This window comes from Nothobranchius furzeri, chromosome 1 (genome assembly GCF_043380555.1).
Source record: "Nothobranchius furzeri strain GRZ-AD chromosome 1, NfurGRZ-RIMD1, whole genome shotgun sequence".
NCBI lineage: Eukaryota > Metazoa > Chordata > Actinopteri > Cyprinodontiformes > Nothobranchiidae > Nothobranchius > Nothobranchius furzeri.
The window spans coordinates 77,326,623-77,349,328 of NC_091741.1; the positions used below are offsets into that span (position 1 = coordinate 77,326,623).

Genomic DNA, 22,706 nt, shown 5'->3' on the forward strand with positions numbered 1-22,706 from the left:
CAAAATGAACTGAATACAACTGGACTTTAATGAGACCTGTCTACTCTCTTTGTGGCCTGAGACAGTGTTTTTTTTTTTTTTGTTGTTGTTGTTAACTGACCCTTACCCACTAAATAAATAATAATTGAACTGAACTCAATTCGTTCAAATGTTTGTCTAGTATGCACAAAGTATTTTGACCAGTTTGAGCTCTGGATGTAGAAATGGAACCTTGGTGGTGGGTGATTTTTTTCCGTTTTCTCTGCAAATATTATTGCTCGTAAATACACTTTTATCAACATTTTAGTCTGATACTTTTATGCTGTTGGCTTATTTCTCAAAGGATGTCATTTGATTAGCATTTTAGATTTCAGCAGAGACAGTGCCCCCATGACTACAACCTTCCATCTATGGTTTCAGTCATGAACAATTACAGGCAGGAATGTTTTTATCAGGTCTATTTTAGAACCTTTTTGTCTGAAATATGAACACTAACGGCACCTTGTACAAACTCCATGCTGTCGTTCTTTTTAAAACACAGAAACAGTTTCGTTACCTGTTTTCGCGCTACATTTCATCTGCGGCTGCAGACTTCCTCAGGCTGATGCTGATGGTGGCGTCACTTCCTTCTCCGTTTATCCTCGGGCAGCAGAGGACGTTGTCGCCCTCTGCTGCCCGCTCTCCCCTCTCCGACGATGCAGTCCCATGCGTGATCCAACGTGTAAACCCCGTCGTCTCTGTTCATGGTCCCACATCCACGTCTCCTTATCTCTATAGCTTCTTTTATCCATCTTTTGTATTTTTGTTGTTCGGTGTTTATGATCCTTGTGTTGTCCCAGTCCATTATATGGTTTTCTCTTATGCAGTGATCTGTTATGGCTGACTTCTTTATTGTACTTTCTGCTTCTTCTTTTGCTGCTCTTGTGTGTTTTCGACTTGCCTCTTTCTCACACTCCTTTCTATGTTCTATTGTTCGTGTGTTGAGTTGGCATCCGGTTTCTCCTGTGCATGTTTTATTGCAAAGTTTGCATGGGATTTCGTAAACGACTCCACATTTTTGTCCAGCTGGTATCTTGTCTTTTGGGTGTACTAGTCTGTTTCTAACTGTTGTGTATGGTTTTGTTGGTGTGTTTATGTTGTGTTTTTTCATTGTTGCTCTTATTTTTTCTTTTATGCCTTTGATGTATGGTAGGGTTATCACTGGTTTTGGTTCTTGTCTTTCTGGGTTTCTGGTTCTTTGCTTAGGTTGTTCTTTTCTTTCTGTTGTTGTTTGTTGTTTTCCTTTGTTTATTGCCCATGTCGGGTATCTGCAGGTCTTTAAAGCGTGTTGTATGTGTTTGTCCTCTTGTTTACGGTCTCTCTCTTCTGTTATTATGTTTGCTCGGTGATATAATGTTCTGATTACTGACATTTTGTGTATGGTGGGGTGTTCTGATGTCCATAATAAATATTGGTCTGTGTGAGTTGGTTTCCTGTATGTGTTTATGTTTAGGGTCGTGTTGGTCTGCCTGGTGATTTTCATATTCATAAATGCTATGCTGCCTTCTGTTTCTGACTCATAAGTGAATTTTATGCTGCCTGTGTCGTCAATGTTATTTAAGTGTTGTGTTAGTGTTTCTGTTTGTCCTTTTGGTATGATTTCCAGTATGTCGTCTACGTAGCGTTTCCATAGTTTTATTTAGCAGTTTAAGGGGGCAGTGGCTATGGCTTTTTGCTCTAGGTCTTCCATGAAAAACTCACACAGGGTGGCTGATAACGGGTTACCCATGGCGAAGCCTTCCAGTTGTTTGTATATTGTGTTATCAAATGTGAAGTAAGTGGAGTTAGCTACCAGTCCTATCAGTTGTGCTATGTCATCTGCTGTGAGGTTTGTTCTTTTGTGTAATGTCTTGTCCTGTCTGATTCTGTTAACTACTATGTCTATGGTTTTTTGGGTTGGTGTTTTTGTGAACAGGGATGTGATAAATGGAGAAGGAAGTGACGCCCCCATCAGCGTCAGCCTGAGGAAGTCTGCAGCCGCAGACGAAACGTAGCGACAAAACAGGTAACGAAACTGTTTCTGTGTTTTAAAAAGAACGACAGCATGGAATTAGAACCACGGCACAGAATGAACACACCCAAGACCTTGTACAAACCTTCATGTGAAACTCATCCATTTAACTTTTACTCTTCAGAAGTTCTAGCTGTAAAAATGTCCTTCTCCAGCTGGCAGATGAAGCAAAAAGAATGTGAAAGAATGTCAGAGATTTATTATCCTTTTCTTGCTCTCTTGTCTTTATGTCATAAAGCTTTATGACGTCTTTTGCACGGTACTTTTTAAGAACATCTTTGCAGCCAACAGATATGTAACTCACTTGTGGTCAAACCAGAATTGGCATGTTTTCCATCTTTAGAGAACGATTGTGATTGTTATCAAACCATCACCAACTCCTTAAGTCACAGTTAACACAATTAACCAAAATGTTATGTCTGGAAAAAAGTGATTCAAAGGCTAGAATATATTAGAAATCCACAAATTATTTGTGAAGTACACATAGATTTGCAGCCTTTAACAAACTGGTGAAACTGGTGCAAAAGTTTGTTTATTTCAGTAATCCATCTTAGACTGAGAGACCATCTAAAGGCTCAGGAACCCTTTGCAGGTGTTTTGGATTCATTAGCTGATTAGAGTGTAATACTTTGAGTCTAGAATATTGAACCTTTTCACAATATTCTGTCTGATGTTTTGAATTTGGGGTTTTCATCAGTTGTAAGCCATAATCACAATTATAACAAATAAAGGCTTTAAACATCTGGCTTTACATGGAATGAGTCTGTCTTTGTCCAGGGTTGTCCAGTAATCTTCCGATTACTGGACAACCCGCTTCACCTCCTGAGCTTCTACAGCTCAAAGTTTATGTTTGATTCATAATTTTTCATGTCGTTTATTGATTTAGTCAGTCATGCTTTTCAGGTTGGGCTTTAAACTTAACTAAACCTGAAACAGTGTATGGCGTTAACTAATTAGCATAACTACAACACGTTTTATATAATAAAATCAAATATTAATGAAATAATATAACAAGTGCAGGTATGTGGTTCTGTTGTTGTTGGCTATCCAATGTGCTTTTGAGCAGAAGAAGCACCTTTTTGTTATTTCTACACCTGGTCCTATCTGAACCCATAGAAATCAGGTTTACCAGTAGAACCATAATGTTGATCGTCCTAAATTCCATCGAGAAATCACAGACGCTTGTAAGCTTACTAGGATCACAACTTTATACCAAAAGCAAAAATGTATAAAATGATGAATATAAAAATCTCACCATGGCGAGTTGGCAATGAGGGTGCTTTAATTTAGCTGCGGCTTTTTTTTTTGGTTCAAACTCTGTTGTTTTAATTTGGAGAGCCTTAAAGGTTCAAACTTGTCCTCTGAGTGAAACTATTGGAGGACACTAAATCCTCATTCTGTTAGTTACAGCTCAAAGAAATGTAATGGAGGAGAGAAAATGTTTGGCAAAAAACACATTATTGAGGAAAGCTCAAGGGAAATTATTGTTTTTAATTGAATAATTTCTTTTACTCTGAGCAGAGATAAAAAGGGGGGATTTTAGGGATTCAAATCTAAACAAACAGAATGTCCAAATGAACCTAGAGTAAGGGGAATAATCTTTGAAAGGAAATCAATTTTACACAGAGCAAAATAAAGTCCAGATGTAGGCAGCACATGCGTCAGCCATCAGACACACACACACACACACACACACACACACACACACACACACACACACACACACACACACACACACACACACACACACACACAATCTGCAAGTGGTTTCCTCAAAGATAACAAAAATATGAAGGAGCCTACAATATCTTCATGCTAATCAAGACAAATAGCTTCAACTGTAGCAAAGAGCCAGCCGATGTTAGCGTTAGCAAACATGAAGGTTTGGGTAAAACGTAAATAAATTGATGTGGTAGAGAGGCACATTAATGTCTCTGAGGGCAGAGGCACCTCAACTGCTGACATGGTGCATCTAACAGCGTGGCATATTTAATGTTTGTATGAATATTATTCATTTGATGATAATAATATAGGTACAGTAGAGGGAATCTTGACATTTTTATATAGAATTAATTAGAAACACATTAAATGTTCAAACATTGTATATTAATAACAAAGTTGTGTTGTGCCTCATACTTTTTAAAAATTGAGATGAAAGTGTTTTAACATTATTTGTGGTAATCGTGTTGATTCAAGGAAAGGTTTGAACAAACCATGAAGGAACAATTTTGACCAATTTTTGTGCTTTCTCAGTTTTATTCATTTATTTATTCATTAAAACATATTGAACCACAGTAATAGGCTATTGTCCTTAGACAAAAAGTCACCCTCAAAACAGATGATACATTCATAGAAACAAAGTAAAAGTTACCTTTTATTTTTCAAATATGAAAAATAAATTTTTACATACATTTAAAAAATGGTAAAAAAAAATCTAAAATAAATTTCACAATCACTGCAAGTACAACAGTCCCCTTTTCTGATCTGTAAGAGCAAACATACATTTCAGTTTTACCATTTCTCTTTTGTGCAAAATTGCCCCACCTAGAGAAAGTATCTATGCACTGCACTCACAAGTAAGTATTCACACTATCAGAGCAGAGATTGTCTTCTTATGCTGTCCCCTCCACTGGTTTTGAATAATGAAACACTTTAAACACAGATATGTCAGTGTGAAAATCTGCAGCAAAAGCAGGCCGTGACAGAGCGTGCTACAGTTCATTAAAGCTGCCCGTTTCTTAAACTGAGAGCTGATCCTTCTGCCAACACGCTCTACAGCCACGAGCAGCAGCTCTTGTCTGTGTGCTGATCGGTTTGGACATGGGCCATTTAACCAGGCATCATCTCATCAGTGTACTTTATATTGAACAGACAACAAAAAGGGTTTCATTTTGTGTAACATTCACCATTTCTTTTGACCGTATCTGTATTAATGATTCCAGATGAGACGACGTTGTGCTTTTGGTCATTTTACATTTGAGGTAATTCCTGGCTGTGAGAAGTTTTAGAATCGCTCTCAGCTGATTTAATGGTCCTTTAGCTGAATTTAACGTGGTGACTGTGGGTGTTCCAGTGGCCTTTGGAGTGCACCAACTTGTCAGGGCAGGACAGAGCTCTGAGGTGGGTAAATCTTCCTCTAGTACCCTGGGGATGAGGGATTACCCTGGGCAATTTGGCTGTTTCCAAACAGGTGAGGAGTCAGGTTAGACAAGACCGACTTTGTTGGGGTGTCCACAGCTTAGGAGATATTACTTTGAAAGCAACTTGGTGGGTGTTCCTAGTGCTCCTTCTATGTCTCCACTGGGTTGGTTGTTTGTTTGTCAGTCATTAGAAGATGGAGCATTTTGTGTGGGTAGTCACTCCTAATCCAGGTGGTTGTGTTTATGTGGGCAGTCAATAGAAGCTAATTGTGTGTGGTGCAAAGTTAATAATGCAGCCAGATTTAAGTTATTTAGACAATCTTGTGTTGTGCAGAAGCATTTTCAGATTTACACATGAATACTTGGGACTGTAGTAGTCTTTCTGTTTAATGCAAACACTTTTTGAACAGAGTTGGTGATCAAAGCCGGTAAATGGAGTTGTTGCTGGACCCACTTGTAAAGCCTCTGAAGGCTGGAGGACTTTGTGGGCCTTAATAAAGTCCTAATAACTGGGATGTATTGTTTATTTTCTGTTACACTGGCCCTGGGGCCACACAAATATAAACCCTCGAGCACTGCAGCTTTGCCTCAAAGCCTCGCATATCCACTAAATACCATCAGACATCGGAGTAGTTTCCTCTGTCATTCTGTTCATTAATGTTTGTGGCGACCCAATTTAACGGTTCTGGCACCGGTTTCATTTGCTAATGAACCATTAGCTATACTTTTGCTAACAAACCTAATATAGGTCATTCTGCAGGGGCAGGACATGTTTTGTCACTGGTTGCTGAGAGGATGCTGCTGCTTTCTTTCTATAGTATTTGTTGCCTTACATGTTGTGATTGCAATTTGCAGATTTGTAGCTTGTTTAGTTGAAACTTTAAGTAGTCTGGTTAAAAGCAACCACTTAAACCTGTAAAAATACAAGCGGAATATTTCAAAAATATCTTTGTAAAGCCCAAATTCTGTCAAAAGAGAGAATGCACAAACACTCGAATAATAGACCAAGAATATTTTTGATTAACCAACATAAATCAAGTAAACACAGCAATCTGGTCCCTTTTGTTGAACTAACTCTTTAGAAAGTTCTGTGTATTTGAAGTGGCAGACAAATATTTTAGTAAGATTTGGTTGCATTAGCTTGGAGTATTTTATAATGCATGTGTGGATCTGTTGGTCTATGTGAAAAATTACACCACCACCTAGTGGAGGTTGAAGCTGTAGCAGCTACAAGAAATGAGATAAAAGCAGTTTAAAACCGTGTGTTATAAACATGATTTAGGGTTGTAAACTGTTAGGTGTCTGGACATCTCAATAGGACAAGAAATATCCCAACACAATTACTCCTGGCTGCCACTGATATTCACATCAAGGCCAGATTTCCCCTCGTTTGCTCTGGGAACATCACATCGAGCCAAATGTGTTTGTTGATTCTCTCAAGACATGTGGGCTGAGCAACGAAATATCAAACAGGACAATAGTTTAATGGGATGCACAAGTGCTTTATGGGGCCACATGTGGCAGGCACACACACACACACGCATGTATTCAAATGTGCTGCATTTCTCAAACCCAACAAAGTGGCTCTGTGAGCACACACGTACTAACACTCCATACTGCACCAGATAATTAGTCCTCTCTCATGCCTGTTGAATGATCAATGACTGCACTGTGGGTTTAGCATTAATAATTTGCGATGAGGAGAATGTGACAAAGAGTGAGAGAGAAGCAGGAGAGGTGTCCTGTTGTGTTTTGGGACAGGGGACGGCTAGATTACCAGTGTGCCAGGGGAATCTAATGCAATTACGAGTGTTTGCTTACACCATGTGTCCTCTTTCCTCTTCCGTCTGCGCAGCGGCATCGGGACTGCACCCGCCGCCATCCTCCCATTCAGCTCGCTTGTTTGTTTTCAGTATTTACACCACCACCCCCTTCTTCTCATTTGCCCCTGCTTTCAATATCACTAATTAAAGTAAACCAATAAGACTGGGGGAGGGTAGAAAATAAGATGTGCTTGAAGACCAGATTGAACTCTAGCGACAACTCAGGAGTCAAAGAGACATTGTGAGGGTGGTGTGTGTGTGTGTGTGTGTGTGTGTGTGTGTGTGTGTGTGTGTGTGTGTGTGTGTGTGTGTGTGTGTGTGTGTGTGTGTGTGTGTGTTTGCTGGGAAAATATACATTATTTATTATGCAAGAAAGGAGGCCACATAGGGAGAGGATTTAATTCAAAAGATTAGCAATGGTCTGTTTATTAGCTTGAGCTCTTCTCAGTAAATGGTTAGATAGATAGATAGATAGATAGATAGATAGATAGATAGATAGATAGATAGATAGATAGATAGATAGATAGATAGATAGATAGATAGATAGATAGATAGATAGATAGATAGATAGATAGATAGATAGATAGATAGATAGATAGATAGATAGATAGATAGATAGATAGATAGATAGATAGATAGATAGATAGATAGATAGATAGATAGATAGATAGATAGATAGATAGATAGATAGATAACCAATGACAGCCCACATTGGCCTTCTTTTTTCTCATCCTGTGACATAAATTAGATTTAATTTTAGTGTACTTAGTTTTGAGGACAATGTTAAGCTAATCTGCTTATTCTCATGTTTGCTCTTCAGGATTTGGGAACTAAAGGCAAACATGGAGTGCACCGGGATGCCAGCGAAGTTGAAGGGTGACACAAAGAGTTTTTAGTAAAAAAGAGGTGACTGGGGTTGTGGAAGCAAACTGTTGGTTCTCTCAGTGTGAAGCTTTGAGAACAAAATCCATATCCATCCATCCCTAGTTAGGATAACATTTTTGATGTTTAATCTGTTGCTGAAGTTTAAACGTGTGTTTTGTTGGTGAAAGCATTGACCTTCCACTTAAAAACATACTTCCCAAAGGCATTCACGGTGCTTTGCGATGTGAGTTTGAACCTGTAGGATGTTTTGTGATTTATAAGTTTCTAGTTTCCAGAATAAATGCATGAAAAAAATACTCAATTCTAAATGTGCACTTTAATTTTTTTAATGCACAAAAATGTGCATTTTTCCTGATTTACATTTAAGTAAAACAGACCATCTTATTTTTAAAAGCTTATTTTGCAACATAACCCACATTGTATTTTCTATTTCAGGTGCATGATGTAAGAATGACACCCTGTGTTCAAATTTAGTTACTGCAGTTTATGTTTCTAAACAAAGAATGGCTCTCAGTCCTGTTCAGTTAGTTTCGTGGCTGCTGCCAGTTATGGATCAGCACCAGAAGGTTCTAGACGACAAGCAAAAACAAGTCCGACACCGTAAGTTGATGTGTAGATACATTTCACTGTAATGTTGAGTTTTTGGTTATTGAAGAAGTAGCTTGAGATATTTTTAGAGCTTTCTGTTTGATTAAATTCACCATTAGCATTGTTAGCTTAACATTAGCTTCTAGCTTTCTTTACCCGATGTTGGCGTAAAAGAAAAAGATGGCGTGGCTTCTTAGATGTACAAGAAATAATTTCTGGGTCACTCCTGTTCCCAGTTTAGGATCTTTACAAAACACTGCTGTGTTTTGCCGGCCAGTGTCCAACTGTAGATGCAGACGCAGCAGTGTTAGCTGGCCCAGACTCAGCAACTCCACAGACTCACAGATTGCAAACAAAAACTACATTCCTCTTTAGCTTTTATGAAGGGAGAAAACCTGACAACCCCTTGGCCGGTTGAGAAGGAAATCAATTTCAATGTAACCTTCCTTTCAACATGACTGAGACAGTAGACTGTGTTTTTATTATTTCACTTTAAAATTCTTAATTATTACTTTTAATTTTTTTTCTTTTTTGCCACATAACTTTAGATTGTCTTTTTCGTAAATATAAATGCAAGTACCATCAGTAACATTTATAGAACAGCAGTTGGCTTTTGAAACTGGTCCTTAAAAAACCCCAAGAGACACCAGAGTGCAGACTGCTTTTTATGTATAATAATTGTTCTTTTGTTTGTTTTAAATACAGTTTTTGGGTCATATCTGGACCATTTGGGTTGTAAATATAAAAGAACTGGGTAACTTGAAAATTAAAGGCTTGAGGAACCAATGTGCCTCCTAGTGGTTGGGTTTCTCCTTAAATGTCAACAAGGTGATTAAAAAAATCACACCTGAGATCATTTTTATCCAGGTATGAATTCATGTTGTGTAACATAGTTTGTAACAAATTTTCTAATTAAATATCTGCAACTATTTATTGCTTTAAAAGCCAACCATAACTTCCCTTCAGTGTCACACGTCTACGACAGACTCCGGCTCCAAAAACACAACAAGGGAACACCAGTAAACTTTCCAGTAAATAAATGAGGACTACAACTTGTGCCAGCTGTTACTGGACCAGAGATGGAACACACCTCACTAGTCCATCACAGGGACAACACACAAACAACCATCAAAGCACACATTGGCATTCACGGTCATGCACTGAGCAAAACCACCCCAGTAGTTTTCTCTTTTTATTTTTTGTACTAAAAAGAAGTTGTATCAATCAAAAACTAAATTAGGTCTAAATCAGAAGATGATTCTCTAATTTCCACATTGTAGATCAGTTATCACAACAGCATCATAAGAATTCTGAATTTCTGTTATCGGATTTGGTTTTGGTGCCACGTCTGAAAGCACCGTACCAAGAAATCTAAGTAAATGTTTGGAACTGTAGAATGATCTTTATCACCTACAAAAGTGATATTTCAGTTCACATACAGATGTTAACTCCCTAAAATAAGACAAGACTTACAGAATGACTTTTTACTTGCATGTCAGAGCTGTAGCTATTGTAGTATTGTTTAAAATAGACATTAAAATAATTTTGAGCTCCTCCTGTTCATATATTATTGAAACCGTGGGATGCTTGAGAATGAGCAATAGGCCCAGACACCCATAATAGATCATTTCAGGTTTCTTTGCTGCTCACCACAATTACTACCCAAAGAAAAGTGTTCAGTCAGCCATTTTCTGTTTGGAGTGTATTTTTTGGGACTGGTCCAATCTTTTTGAGGCTAGGCACTGTGCCAGGGAACACTGATTTGGAAGCCTCATCTTTGGAAAACAGAGAGGGATTGTGAGCAAAGGGAGAAAAACAGAATGATGTACTTTACCGTGGCTGTCTAACAAGGTAACCGTGACTCACCTCACACTCATTTTAATGTTTTTTGACATACCGCAACCTTGAAGCTCATTTGAAGCGACACTTTAAACGGTCAAGGCTGCATCAAGAGAAGCTCCAACAAAATGCAGCAAAGAAAATGTATTTCTACCATGATCTGATCATTTTTGTCTTGGCTTTTTTTTATCAAGTAAACTATCAAATAAGGATTTTTTTTATCAGTATAATCATCTGATTGTTTTGTATTCAGTTTGCTTTTTTATAGGCAAACGCCTTGCAATCATAAAAACAAAGTGCCGTGAACACTCATAGGAATTACATCAGCCTGGTAAGGATGATGACAACACCAAAGAGCTAAATTGAGCAGATCTTGTGGAAAACTTAATCTCCCAGAACTTTCTTCATGCTCGTTTCTCATGGATTAAGAGCCAGCCACACAGGGTCTGAGAGGAAAAAAAACTGTCCCCCTACCTTCATCCCATTACCACAGAGAGATGTTTTTTGACTCAAAGTTGGCATGCAAAGGGGATAGGGCTATGACGAGGGTCTGTCAAATACCACAGGTGATAATTATAGATGAATTATGAGGGTATTACAGACATCATCGGTTTCATGCTTTTTTTTCATACATAAACAGGGTTATGACACAATTTGACAGTTTTAAAAAAGCTAAAAAAGGCAATCTTCTCCATTTCAGCCGGTGTCCTTCCCATGCCTGCAGTAGCTTTGTGACTAATATGGGAAAGACCAAACAAGGGAGTGTCAGGATTGCACCTTAGAGCTAATCCCTCAATTACTACTTTGCTGCTACTGTCAGACAAAAGACAGCAAAAGCTTAGACCTGTCACGCATGAATCTCTATATGCAAGTTTGTGTGTGTCTTTGGTAATAACTATGTGTGGTCTACGTAATCCTGCTCTTTGTTGTCTATTTCTGTTGCAACTCAACTATAAAACACAGCCACAATTGACAGGTTACTAAACAGCAAACATCTGATTTCACATGGCTCAGTGAGAAGAGCATGATACAGTCATTATCAAAGTTAGAAGGGTTATGTTACAAATCAAGTCTCATGTTGGTCAAAATAATCATTTTAATAAAGACATTAACAAATGTTAGTAGCTTTAAAGGTGCAATATGAAGAATGACATCCTGTGGTCAAATTTGGTTAGTGCAGTCTACTTTTCTAAACAATAAATTACCGTAAATCCTCTAATATTAGCCTGCCGGGTATCATATTTTGGCCGGTGTTGGAGTCGGCGGAGGTGAATAATGGCCGGTTTTTTATTGTGGCCGGGTGGAATGTGGTAACAAGCAAGAACGGGGGGCGGTTGTGTCATCCGTCTCACTTTTGATTTGCCAGTGATAGACCGCGAAAGTAACTTTAACCGTGCAGAGACGAAGAGGAGGCGAAAATTTGGTATCAAGTTCAAAGAGAACGTGCTGATTATGCTGCAGAATACTCTGGGGGGCAGTAGCAGGGGTTGTTTGAACTAGTCACTAGTCGACTTCACCGCTCTATAGTGACTTTTTTATGCCTGTCATCGACTAGTCGCTGTCACGTGATAATGACCGGCAAGATGCAGTCCACGGAAAAGACAGCAGCCTGCTGTCAGCAGGTGACAGGTGATGCGCCCCGATCCACAGCAGCGAAACGCATCAGGCACAAATAAAAGAATAAAAAAACAAAAAACATAAAAGGAAATGAGCGGACATGAACGATCGCATGTTAAATTAGTTTTTGAGGTGGCGACACCTGATTTGATAATGTTACTGTGGCCGTGCTCAGGACGCAGATGTCTGGAGCGCGTCAACAATCAGAGCTTTGCATGCGCAAGCTGGTTAATATGAGGTTAGGATGGGGGTGAGGGGAAGGTTAAATTGCAAGAGGGAAACGTCACAATTTGGTTAAATGTCCGTTTTACAGCGGGTGTCAGTACCGACGCTCTGGCACAGAGCGTTGCCTCCCGTGGCCGGCGAGCAGCGCGCACTCCGCTGTTTTTGCGGTCGGTAGATCTTTTAGAACTGCAGTTCAAAGGTAACTCATAAGGTGAATATATATGAACCCAGGTAGCAGTTTTTCTTTAGGATTGAGAGAAGCAGGAAGATAATAAACAGACAGGACAGAAAAATAGTCAAATAAAAACAAGTTAGTTTTTGTACCTGGTGGTTGCAACAAACAGACACCATTGAAGGTAATCAGAAGTGAGGAACAGAAAATGAAATAATTATTTTAATGTTTAGAGCAGCAGGAACTCCGAGAGGCTGCAGGCGCATCAGTGAGTTTGTGGCTGCTGCGCAGGGGGAGGGGGGAGATGGCTGAAGCAGAAACTACCGTTGTTAAAAGAAATGTGTTTAACTTTGAAAATGTGGGCGCAATTTTGATTGTCAAAAACTCCAGCGAACCATTAGTTCATTTTGCTCAAATAGAAATTGAGGCCTGCCTCTAATACTGGCCCTCCTTCCAATAAAGGCCGGGAGCTTGATGAGCTTGAGTCAAATACAGGCCCGGGCCTGTATTAGAGGATTTACGGTAGACTTCTCACTATCATTATGTGAGTTTCATGGCTGTTGCCAGTTACGGATCAGTGCCCGAAGATTGTAGATGACAAACATGAGTCATTAGGGATGGCAAATTCTGTAATTTTAACAGCATTGACAAAATTCTGTGGCACCTACCGAGGATTTAGTTGTATTATATGAAATGGTGAATTGTTTCAGTACCTGTCCTCCATTAATGAGAACTTGCGAAACAGCGATTTGTCGTGATAGACAGCAGCGCATGCGCAAGAGTATAATGTCGTCAGTTGCTAGGAGGTGAACTGTAAATAGAGCAAACAGCATGGCAGAAAGCGCTTTAAAGTTTGGCTTCACTTCAAGGATTGGAGGAAGATGACAACATTGACAACACTCTAAGTGAGGCATCATCATCTTAATCTGCTCCAGCAGGTAAATAAACTGTTTAAGATAGTATTAGCTTGATATTTGAGTTTCTGTTAACATTAGCTAATGGTGCGTTCGCTTTCTTCTCAGAACTTGGAATTTCCGAGTTTCGAGAAGGAAAAATCAACTGTTTGAAGATGGCAAAAGGAATGAAGATGCATGGTAAATGTTGTTCTCAGCAAAGATGTTTGCTTCAGTTTAATTTGCAGACCAGAATAGTACAAGGACCCACCCATCACACAAATTGTCGAGAGGAGAGAGAAATAAGAGTACGCAGAGCTGAGTTTTAGTATATCTGGTGTTAGTATTCTTTGGTGTTTTATGTTAGGGAGCATTCACTACACGTATTATGGCAATATTTCTGCTGTCTTGCTGTTATATTTAAAGATAGATATGAATATGTAGATACCCCATTGGGCACTGGAGAGTGTAACAGTGTCACCGCCATATTGGATGGGTCTCACTCAAAAGTCAATGCAGAGTGGGCAACTATGGCCATTTTTGTGCAGCCTACGGTTGCAATAACCTGTGTACTATTGAAAACAGATCACATAGGATTACTATTGACTTTTCTAGGCTACCTTATATTTTCATTTAGTTTGTTAAATTACATGTATAATTTAATTATCATGACATACCATGTGTCTGATTTTGTGAAATAAGCTTGATTAAAGTGTGTTTTTTAGTTGTGTAAGCACCTTCCTCAGAGGAAATGAATGCACTGGGGGCAAATCTAAAATGGCTGCTGGCCACTACAGCAGCTCCATTAGGCAGAGCCAGTCCACGGGCCATCTACATAAATATGTCTCTGGTTATAGTTCTGAATGACTCATTAAAAGAAGTAAAACGCCACAATTGACTCATCATTCACTCCCCACATACATTTTACTGGAATGTCAAGTTGTTGGTTATTGAACAACTTTCTTTGGATAATTTTAGAGCTAAATGGTAGATGGCCTGTATTTGATATAGCGCCTTCTAGAGTCCTGGAACCCCTCAAGGCACTTTACAACACAATCAGTCATTCACCCATTCACACACACATTCACACACTGGTGGGGATGAGCTACAATGTAGCCACAGCTGCCCTGGGGTGCACTGACAGAGGCGAAGCTGCCGAGCACTGGCGCCACCGGTCCCTCTGACCACCACCAGCAGGCAACGTGGGTTGAGTGTCTTGCCCCAAGGACACAACGACAGCGACAGACTGGGCGGGGCTCGAACCTGCAGCCTTCCGATTACTGGGCGAGCACTTAACTCCTGTGCCACCGATTTTTTTTTTCTAGTTCACCTTTAGCATTGTTAGCTCACCGTTGGCTTTTAGCCTGCTTCTACCGATAATAGAGTAAAAAGAAAAAAAGATGCTGCAGAGTTAGCTTAGTGCAGACTCTGCAACCTCACAAACTCACTGAGTGTAAACAGTAACTTCGTCCCTTTTTGTGTTTTTTTAAGTGAGAAAACCGACCACCACCCAGTCGTCTGAGACAGCAGATCTGTTCAGTGTAACCTTCCCTCCAACAGGACTGAGACATTAAGCTGTTTTGTGATTATTTCACTATAGACTCCTTACATGTTCCTGCTCTAAGTACATGACATATTAGCATGCATCTTTTTAAAGCTCAATGCATTTTATTGCAGGTAAAATGTCCCCATTCTGTCACTTAAAATTTTATAACTTCTAATTATAATGCCTTGTCTTTTAATATATCAGTCAAACCTGCACAACTTTTATTTGACAATTTAATGTTAAAACAGGACACCCTACTTTACAAGATTTGCCACTGCTTGAGACAAAACTGTCCCTGAAAATGTTATGCCATCCTCAAATGAGGTTCAGTATATTCCACTACTGAGACAGAAGCTAAAGCTAACTGTGTCAAGGAAAGGCCGAGGATATCACAGCCAATGCCAGGCATTAGGCACATAATGGCTAGGATTTACTGATAAAACAGGGGCCTCACAGTGGCAGTTCTCAGGGACTTAAGTGGGTCGACTTGGGGTTGTAAACTACATGAATTCTGCGTTCTAGCTGTCAAACATGGTTTTGACTTTCATAAAATCTTTAGAAAATGAGGGTTTTAATGTTTGACGTGTTGCAGTGGAACTATGGACTATGAAATACTACTGAAATATTTATTTCACCAGAAAGATGCACAAACAGATGAAATGTTCCAGTCAAGAGGTCTAGTTCTAACATTTGTGAAAGTGGCTCAGGGTTTAGGAGTTTGCCCTGTAGTCAGTGGGTTGCCGATTAAAACCCAGGGCTCCTTCAGTGTCAGTTGAGTCCTTGGGCAAGACACTTCACCCTACTTGGTGGTTGGAGGGACCGGTGGCACAGATTGTGTAGCAGCCTTTCCGCTGTCTGTGTGTCACATGGCAGCTGTGGTAACGTTGTAGCTCATCACCACCATCAGTGTGTGAATGACCGAACTGTACATTTTTTTAGAGTCCCTGGCTTAGAAATGTGCATTATTATTACTATTATTATTATTAATATAAAAAATTGAACTGGAACATTTCTTAAGTGAAATGCTATGATTAGAATTAACACTACTATGCACTGGATAGAAAAAGAAAACCTGAAAAAGAATTACTCAAATGAACAAATACCTTCACATTTATTTAAAAATCCAATCTTGATATTACTTTCCAGCAAATACACGTCCCTCCACATGTTTGCTTTCCACTACACAGTTACTTTTGCTTATGAAAAAAAAACAAAATGTAAAAGCAAAGGCTAGCATCTGGGAAATCTACTCAAACATAAAATAGTTAGACTGATTCTTCGGTCTGACGCAGGAAATTCTTGCATTGGACAGAAGTTTTTCTGAGGATGCAGAACATCGGCTGAAGGCAAGTAGACCAGTTCTGATTCACTAGTCATAAGAACAGCTAAGATTGTTTTCTTTTGTTAAGGTTTGGCCTCAGGTAAACACCACCAACTATAAACCCTACAACATCTTATTAAAAAATAAGGTGGTTCATGCTAGAAACCCCTCAAATAAAGCTGAATTACAACAATTCTGCAAAGATGAGAGGGCCAAAATTCCTCCAGAGCACTGTAAAAGTTATCGCAAACGCTTGATTGCAGTTATTGCTGCTAAGGGAGGCCCAACCAGGTATTAGGTTCAGGGGGCAATTACTTTTTCACACAGGGCAATGTAGGTTTGGATTTTGTTCTCTCCCTAAATAATAAAAACCATCATTTCAAAACTGCATTTTGTGTTTACTTGTGTTATCTTTGACTAATGGTTAAACATGTTTGATGATCAGAAACATTTTGTGTGACAAACATGCAAAAGAATAAAAAAGGGGCAAATAGTTTTTCACACCACTGTACCATGTGTTGGTTGTGGTCAGAGGGGCCGACGGCGCATAGCAGCCTCGCCTCTGTTAGACTGCCCCAGGGCGGCTGTGGCTACAAAGTAGCTTACTATCACTAGCAGTGTGTCAATGTGAGTGTGTGAAAGTGTCTTTGAGTGTCCTGAAAAGCACCATATAAGTTTAATGCATCATTATTATTATTTCCTATGTGTAAAAGAGTCATCGTGAACAAACACCAGCATTGAAACATATCAAGTATCATTATTCAGTTTTCTAAACCCTTTTATCTTTCCAACAATAACTTCAGACAAACTGGACATTAACATGAAACATGAAGAGACAGACAATCGAGCCCTAAAAAGCGTGCAGTCCAGTGGTTTTAACTCAGACAGCATGTCCTCCACGTATCAGTTGCACAATGCTGTGACAACTCCGGAGGATACTGGGATCAAAAAGTAAAAAAAAGAGGGTAGTAGACTTGGAGTCATCACTTTGGATAGTTTTCCCAAAGATTAGAAAGACGTTCAGACACATGTACCCAAGAAAGCCTTATAAATCTGTGAGCTAGTCCAGCATTTACAGACGACGGTACCCAGCCTCACCAACACCTGTTAAAACTCGTCTTCCTCTCGCTTTTGATCTCTCATCTCCTCCTGCTACTTTGTTATCATCATGGCTCTCCTTCCCTCTCTCTAAAGTTTGAATTATTTTCCCCAAATGTATAAAGAGTTGTTCTAAGTTGTGCAGTTTGTGATTAATGGTGCAGGCAGAGGAGACCAACCAAAGACAAGAGGACAAATCTGTTTTCCACTTTAGAAGAAGATGGAAAATCCGGATCGCTGCCAAAGGTATTCATTTGATCCGAACAACACTTCAATAAAACAAATTCCTTGGACAGCTATTTTTGGTTCTTTACAGACGCAATCCCCAAACAACCCTTTGTCTTCTGACCTGACAGCCTGCAACTGTTTTGCTAACCGCTCTTGATGACTCTCCCTTTTTAAATCGATACGTAATATTACCAAGGACGAAACGCGGTAAGCCTGACCACATGAAGCAGATATTTCTCCACGGCTGATTTGGTGCCAGAGTTTTTTAGCCCAACTTCTCAGACAAGATAGTCTGAAGCAGAATCAGTGTCACTGGAACTGCCAAGTACGACAGATGTAGGGAGAATTAGCCCTGTGGAGATGAGGCAGTTTATAAATTTGAAGTCTAAAGAACATTTTATGTTTTTAATTCAGGTTTTCATCAAAGCTTTGAGCAAAAAATAGGAGACATCAACATTTAACCCAGATAAAATAGCAATCTCTACACAGAACAAAAAGACGTTGATTTGGTTAGATGCTCTTGTTCACACAACAGAATCTTGTGTGTGATGTAAAAGTGCCACCTAGTGGTGAATGTGGGAATTAGCTGCAAAGAAAAAGTTTTACTTTCTTAAAAACGCATGAATGGTAAAGACAAATAAGAAATGTTTCCTTTTTTATCCAGTGATGAAAGCAAGTAAATTCTTCATGTCTTTGGTTTATCTTCTTCACAGTCCTGAAGACTGATAGAGCGGATGCTGAGAAAAGGAGAAAAAACAAAACAACTAAAAAATAGTGATTAAACAATTCCTTTAACTAAATAAATTCATTTATTTGAATAATAAAGTTGTTAGATCTTTTTAAAACTAACATTGATCAGTCCCAGCATTACAAACAAAGCATCCTTTCAGTAGAAATACTCTAAACAGTCATGAACCAGCTTAGAAAAACATCTTTAGATGAATACACAACACACAGAATAACAAATACAGTGCATCGAAATAGCCATAATATTATGACTATGTGGCAGTGTGAGCGTCCTGTCACAGTGACCCGATTGATCATGCGCCCTGGCTACTTGGCCACGGGGATGTCCCTTTGGCTGACTGGTTAGCGCGTGTGATTCTCACCCGGGAGTCTGGGGATCGAATCCTGCCTGCGCCCTCGCTTCTCCACCTTGCCACAACTATATGCATGTTATGAAAGGTGTCCATATTTTGCAGCTAAAACAGCCTTAAGGTGTGATGTGGGATTTGACACGAAGACATTCTGCTAATAACTAAATAAAGCCACTGCGGTGTTGTTCTTGACCAAACGGAGATCAGGACAGCCTTGAAGTAAACTCAACACTTTGAACTCTTGTTATGTTCCTCAAACCATTTTTGAACCACATTTCCTACCTTAGTCTGATACATCTATCCCTGAAAATGGTGGCTGAGAACAAGCAGTACCTTTTACCCGTGAAGCTCCACCCCTAAACTCTTTTCCCCGAGTGCATCCTTGTGCGGTCAGCAACAATTTTTAAATGATCTTGCTACCTAAAGAAATAAAAACTTATCTTCTCAAGGTAAATAGCACAGACCCTGATGTCCACATAATGTTGAGAAAAGGACTGTGCAAGAACTAAAGTTGTGAAAATGCCATCGCCCAGCTGTTTGGACGATTATCATGCTTGCTCAAATGTTGTTTCAATAAATCCACGTTAAAGACTAGATTGCTTTCCGATTTCCTCCCAGTAGAAGGAGCCATTTTAAAGATGATCAATTATAATAGTGGGTGTTCATAATGTTTTGGACGATCATTTTATATGCCCAATAGTTTCTAAAACTAGTGTTTTCCTAAGAATTTATTCCACTACTTTCCTGTTTTTACACACTGAAGCACTTCCTTTTTATATTATGTAGAAATGAAGTAAAAATGACACCATGTGGTAAAATTTGGTTACTGCACCCATTTTAAACAACTCAAGCTTTTTGCCGGCTGTCGTCAAATTAAAAATGTCGGCGCTGCAGTATTAGCCCGCAGGAGACACGGCACCCCCACACTCTGATGGCAAACAGTAGTAACGTCCCTTTTTCCTTTGTTTTGAAAGGAGAAAAACTGACAATCCCCACAGCCAGCTGGATATGAAATATGTTTCAGTATAACCTTCCTTTCTTAAATGACAGAAAAATTTGACTCTATTGGGAGTCACTGTAAAATTCTCTCTATATTCTTACATACTGCACCTTTAAAAAGTCAGACTGTGACAAACTGTACTTAATGGCTGAGGAAGTGAGGGTACTGGACACTTTGACATTGTTGTTTTCAGATTTTTACTAATATCCTTACTTTGGACCTAATCTGACGTGTAAGAAAAGCACCATAAAATAATTTTTGCATTATGTAAATTCAAAAACAAACATATTTTGTGGCCTGCCAGGACTATAACTTGACAATTTTGGCCCTCATCCTAAACAATTAGGACACCCTTGGATTAGAGGGATCTACAAACAAGCACATAGAAATAAAAAAGTCAACTAAAACTGAGAGACATAAATGACGACACCTTTCACCATTCTCCAGGGGGTTAAAGGCCGTGTTGATCTCATTCAGCGGCTGCGTGTGGGTGATAAACTCATCCAGCTTCAACTTTTTACTCATGTAGTCATCCACAATTTTCGGCACACCCAACACACTCTTCCAGCCTTCAGAAGACAATGACAATAACAAGGTGGTGATCACGTTTAGTTCAGAGAAACCACTCTGGGTCATTCAGAACTACATTTTAGATGAATATTTAAAACCATAACTCACCAGATCCTACAGGAAACCCTCAAACACAGTTATTTTGTGTTTAAACAACTTAAGGAGAACTTTGATTCTCTTAGTCTTATACTCATCCAGCTCTGCTCCTGGATTACGACCAACAGCTGCTTTATGGTGAACCATTGAACTTGTTTCCAGCTTACCTCCAAAATACGTCCCCTTCAAGGTGCGTCCCATCAGGATCTTTATGACTGGGACACTCATCGTTTCAGTCTCCATCCGCCCGGCGATGACGCAGGTCCCACAGGCTTCAGCTGTGGACTCTAATGCTGCAATCTGAGAAAGCACAAGATGTTTGAGTTTAGTCTTCTTTATTTTCTTACATGTTGACGCAGATATTTAGAAAATAATCAATAATTTTAGAGAGCATTCAACCACTTTTATTTTTGCACAACTCATACCTGAACTACCTGTAACTTCCTGGCACACTCAGTCCGTAGCAACCTGCAGACTCTTGACTCTAGGTTTAATTAATCAGATAATTACAAATCCACCATGACGTCTGGCTTTCCGACACACTCCAGAGCAACGTCCACTCCTCCAGTTGTCTTCTCCACCAGAACCTCCTGGATGGATTTGCTTCCATTGTTCGGGCTGATGCACTCAGTGGCTCCAAACAGCCTGGCCTTCTCAAACTTCTGAGGGTTGGTGTCAACCCCGATGATCGTTTTCGCCATGGCATTCTTACAGCCTATAATGGCAGCCATTCCGACGGCTCCCAATCCAAACAAGGCACACTAGGAATCTTTTTCAACCTGAAAAAGAGAAGTAAAACAACCATTTTTTTCACTGATGAGGCATACAGTCACTGATACAAATTAATGGCTAGAGTTATTTGTCGATAGGTGTGCCGGTGTAAATCTGGGTGTAAAAGATAAAACCTGGATGTAGCTGTGGAGAGTGAAAGGTGCAGTTTTAATGCGTGTGAAAATGTTGTCCACCATATAAACCAAGTCAAATAGCCCAATTTAATTAGCGATGTGTTATTTATTGCATTTGTAACAAATATTAATTTGAAGCTCAACCACAATTTATAATTTTACTTTGCAATGATGCTCCTAGTCTCATGTTTCAGAGAATATGTTTTAAAAATGGATGCTGTACAAAGCTGAAGCCAAACTGTTAACAAAATGCCCAAAATATTTGCACATTTTTATCTGGAATTAAATTTAAGGCCAAAGTGTTACAGTGTTGACTGTGACTTTTTAAACACGCATGAAACCATTTATAATAAAAATAATCTGGTAAATTATTCATTTCTAAAATGGATGATATCTCGTGCGTATTTTATCATGTAGCAAACATCCGGTTAAAGGCAAAAACATCTAGTGCTATCTACTGGTGAGATCTACACCTTGAAAAGTGTATATATATATATATATATATATATATATATATATATATATATACACACACACACACACACACTAAGAAGATGACTTTCTGCAAAAAACAGCCACTTTAACATTAGAAAGTACATAAACTATAGAATGAACAAAGCTGTTTACTGGTTAGAGGCCCCTTACTTTGCCTGAATTGATAGCAGCACCATAACCGGTGCCTAACAAGCAGACTTTGCCCAGAGGTGCATCAGCTACTTTTGCCAGAGATGTGTCAGGAAGCACTGTGTACTGACAGAAGGAGTCAATACCGAGGAACTGATAGACCTACTGACCTTTGATGGAAATCCTGCTTGTGCCATCAGACATTACGCCCTTTTGTGCATTGTCCCTAGAAATCACATGATGTGCATTCAGACCAACACCCATGTGATGTTTGTGTTTCTAAACATGTGACAAAGATGATCTACCAGTTCTTCCTGCAAAAGTTTGTTTTTGAGCTCTGGCACCGATCACACTTTCCACAAAAAGGCAAGAAAAGAGGAATAACTATCTCCTGGCGACAAAACAGAAGGACAAAAATTGAAAGTTAGAACTCATCACAACTTTTGAGTTAACTGTACAGGCCATCATACCCGGTGAGAATGCATTCTCACCGGGTATGATGGCCTGTACAGGGTATATGGCCTGTACAGGGTATGATGGATCTCTGGACCAACACTCTCCACTACGCCCGCTGCCTCGTGGCCAAGAACTAAAGGGAATGATCTGAATTTCAGTCTTTTCCCAGTCTCATACAGGTATTCCCAGTCTGTGTGGCACAGTCCAGTAGCAAAAATATGTTGCATAAAGTAAAGAAAGGAAATAAATAAATCAGGAAATGATTCATCTTGCAGTTTGCATATGTGGATGTGAAAAATGTTCACATGCGTAATACTTTTCACTATCACACGCATAAAGTCATGATGTTTTATGAAAGTGCTGCTGAATTATGTCCTTGAGCTTAGGTGGAGCAACACTTCCTCGATAGACAAAGGCTTCTTCTGCTCCCAAGCAACAGCTGCTTTACACTTGATCACCTTTTGTAATATAAAATACACATTCATTCAGGTTTCAAATAAAATCACAAGACAAGGATCAACAAGCAGTCTAAACACGGTGAAAAATATCAAAAA

General features: G+C 39.3%; 1 pseudogene; it reads right to left on the minus strand.

Moving 5' to 3' along the window:
* Positions 1–15,851: 15,851 nt before the first annotated feature.
* Positions 15,852–22,705, minus strand: LOC107379668 (alcohol dehydrogenase class-3-like; annotated as a pseudogene).
* Position 22,706: the final 1 nt, after the last annotated feature.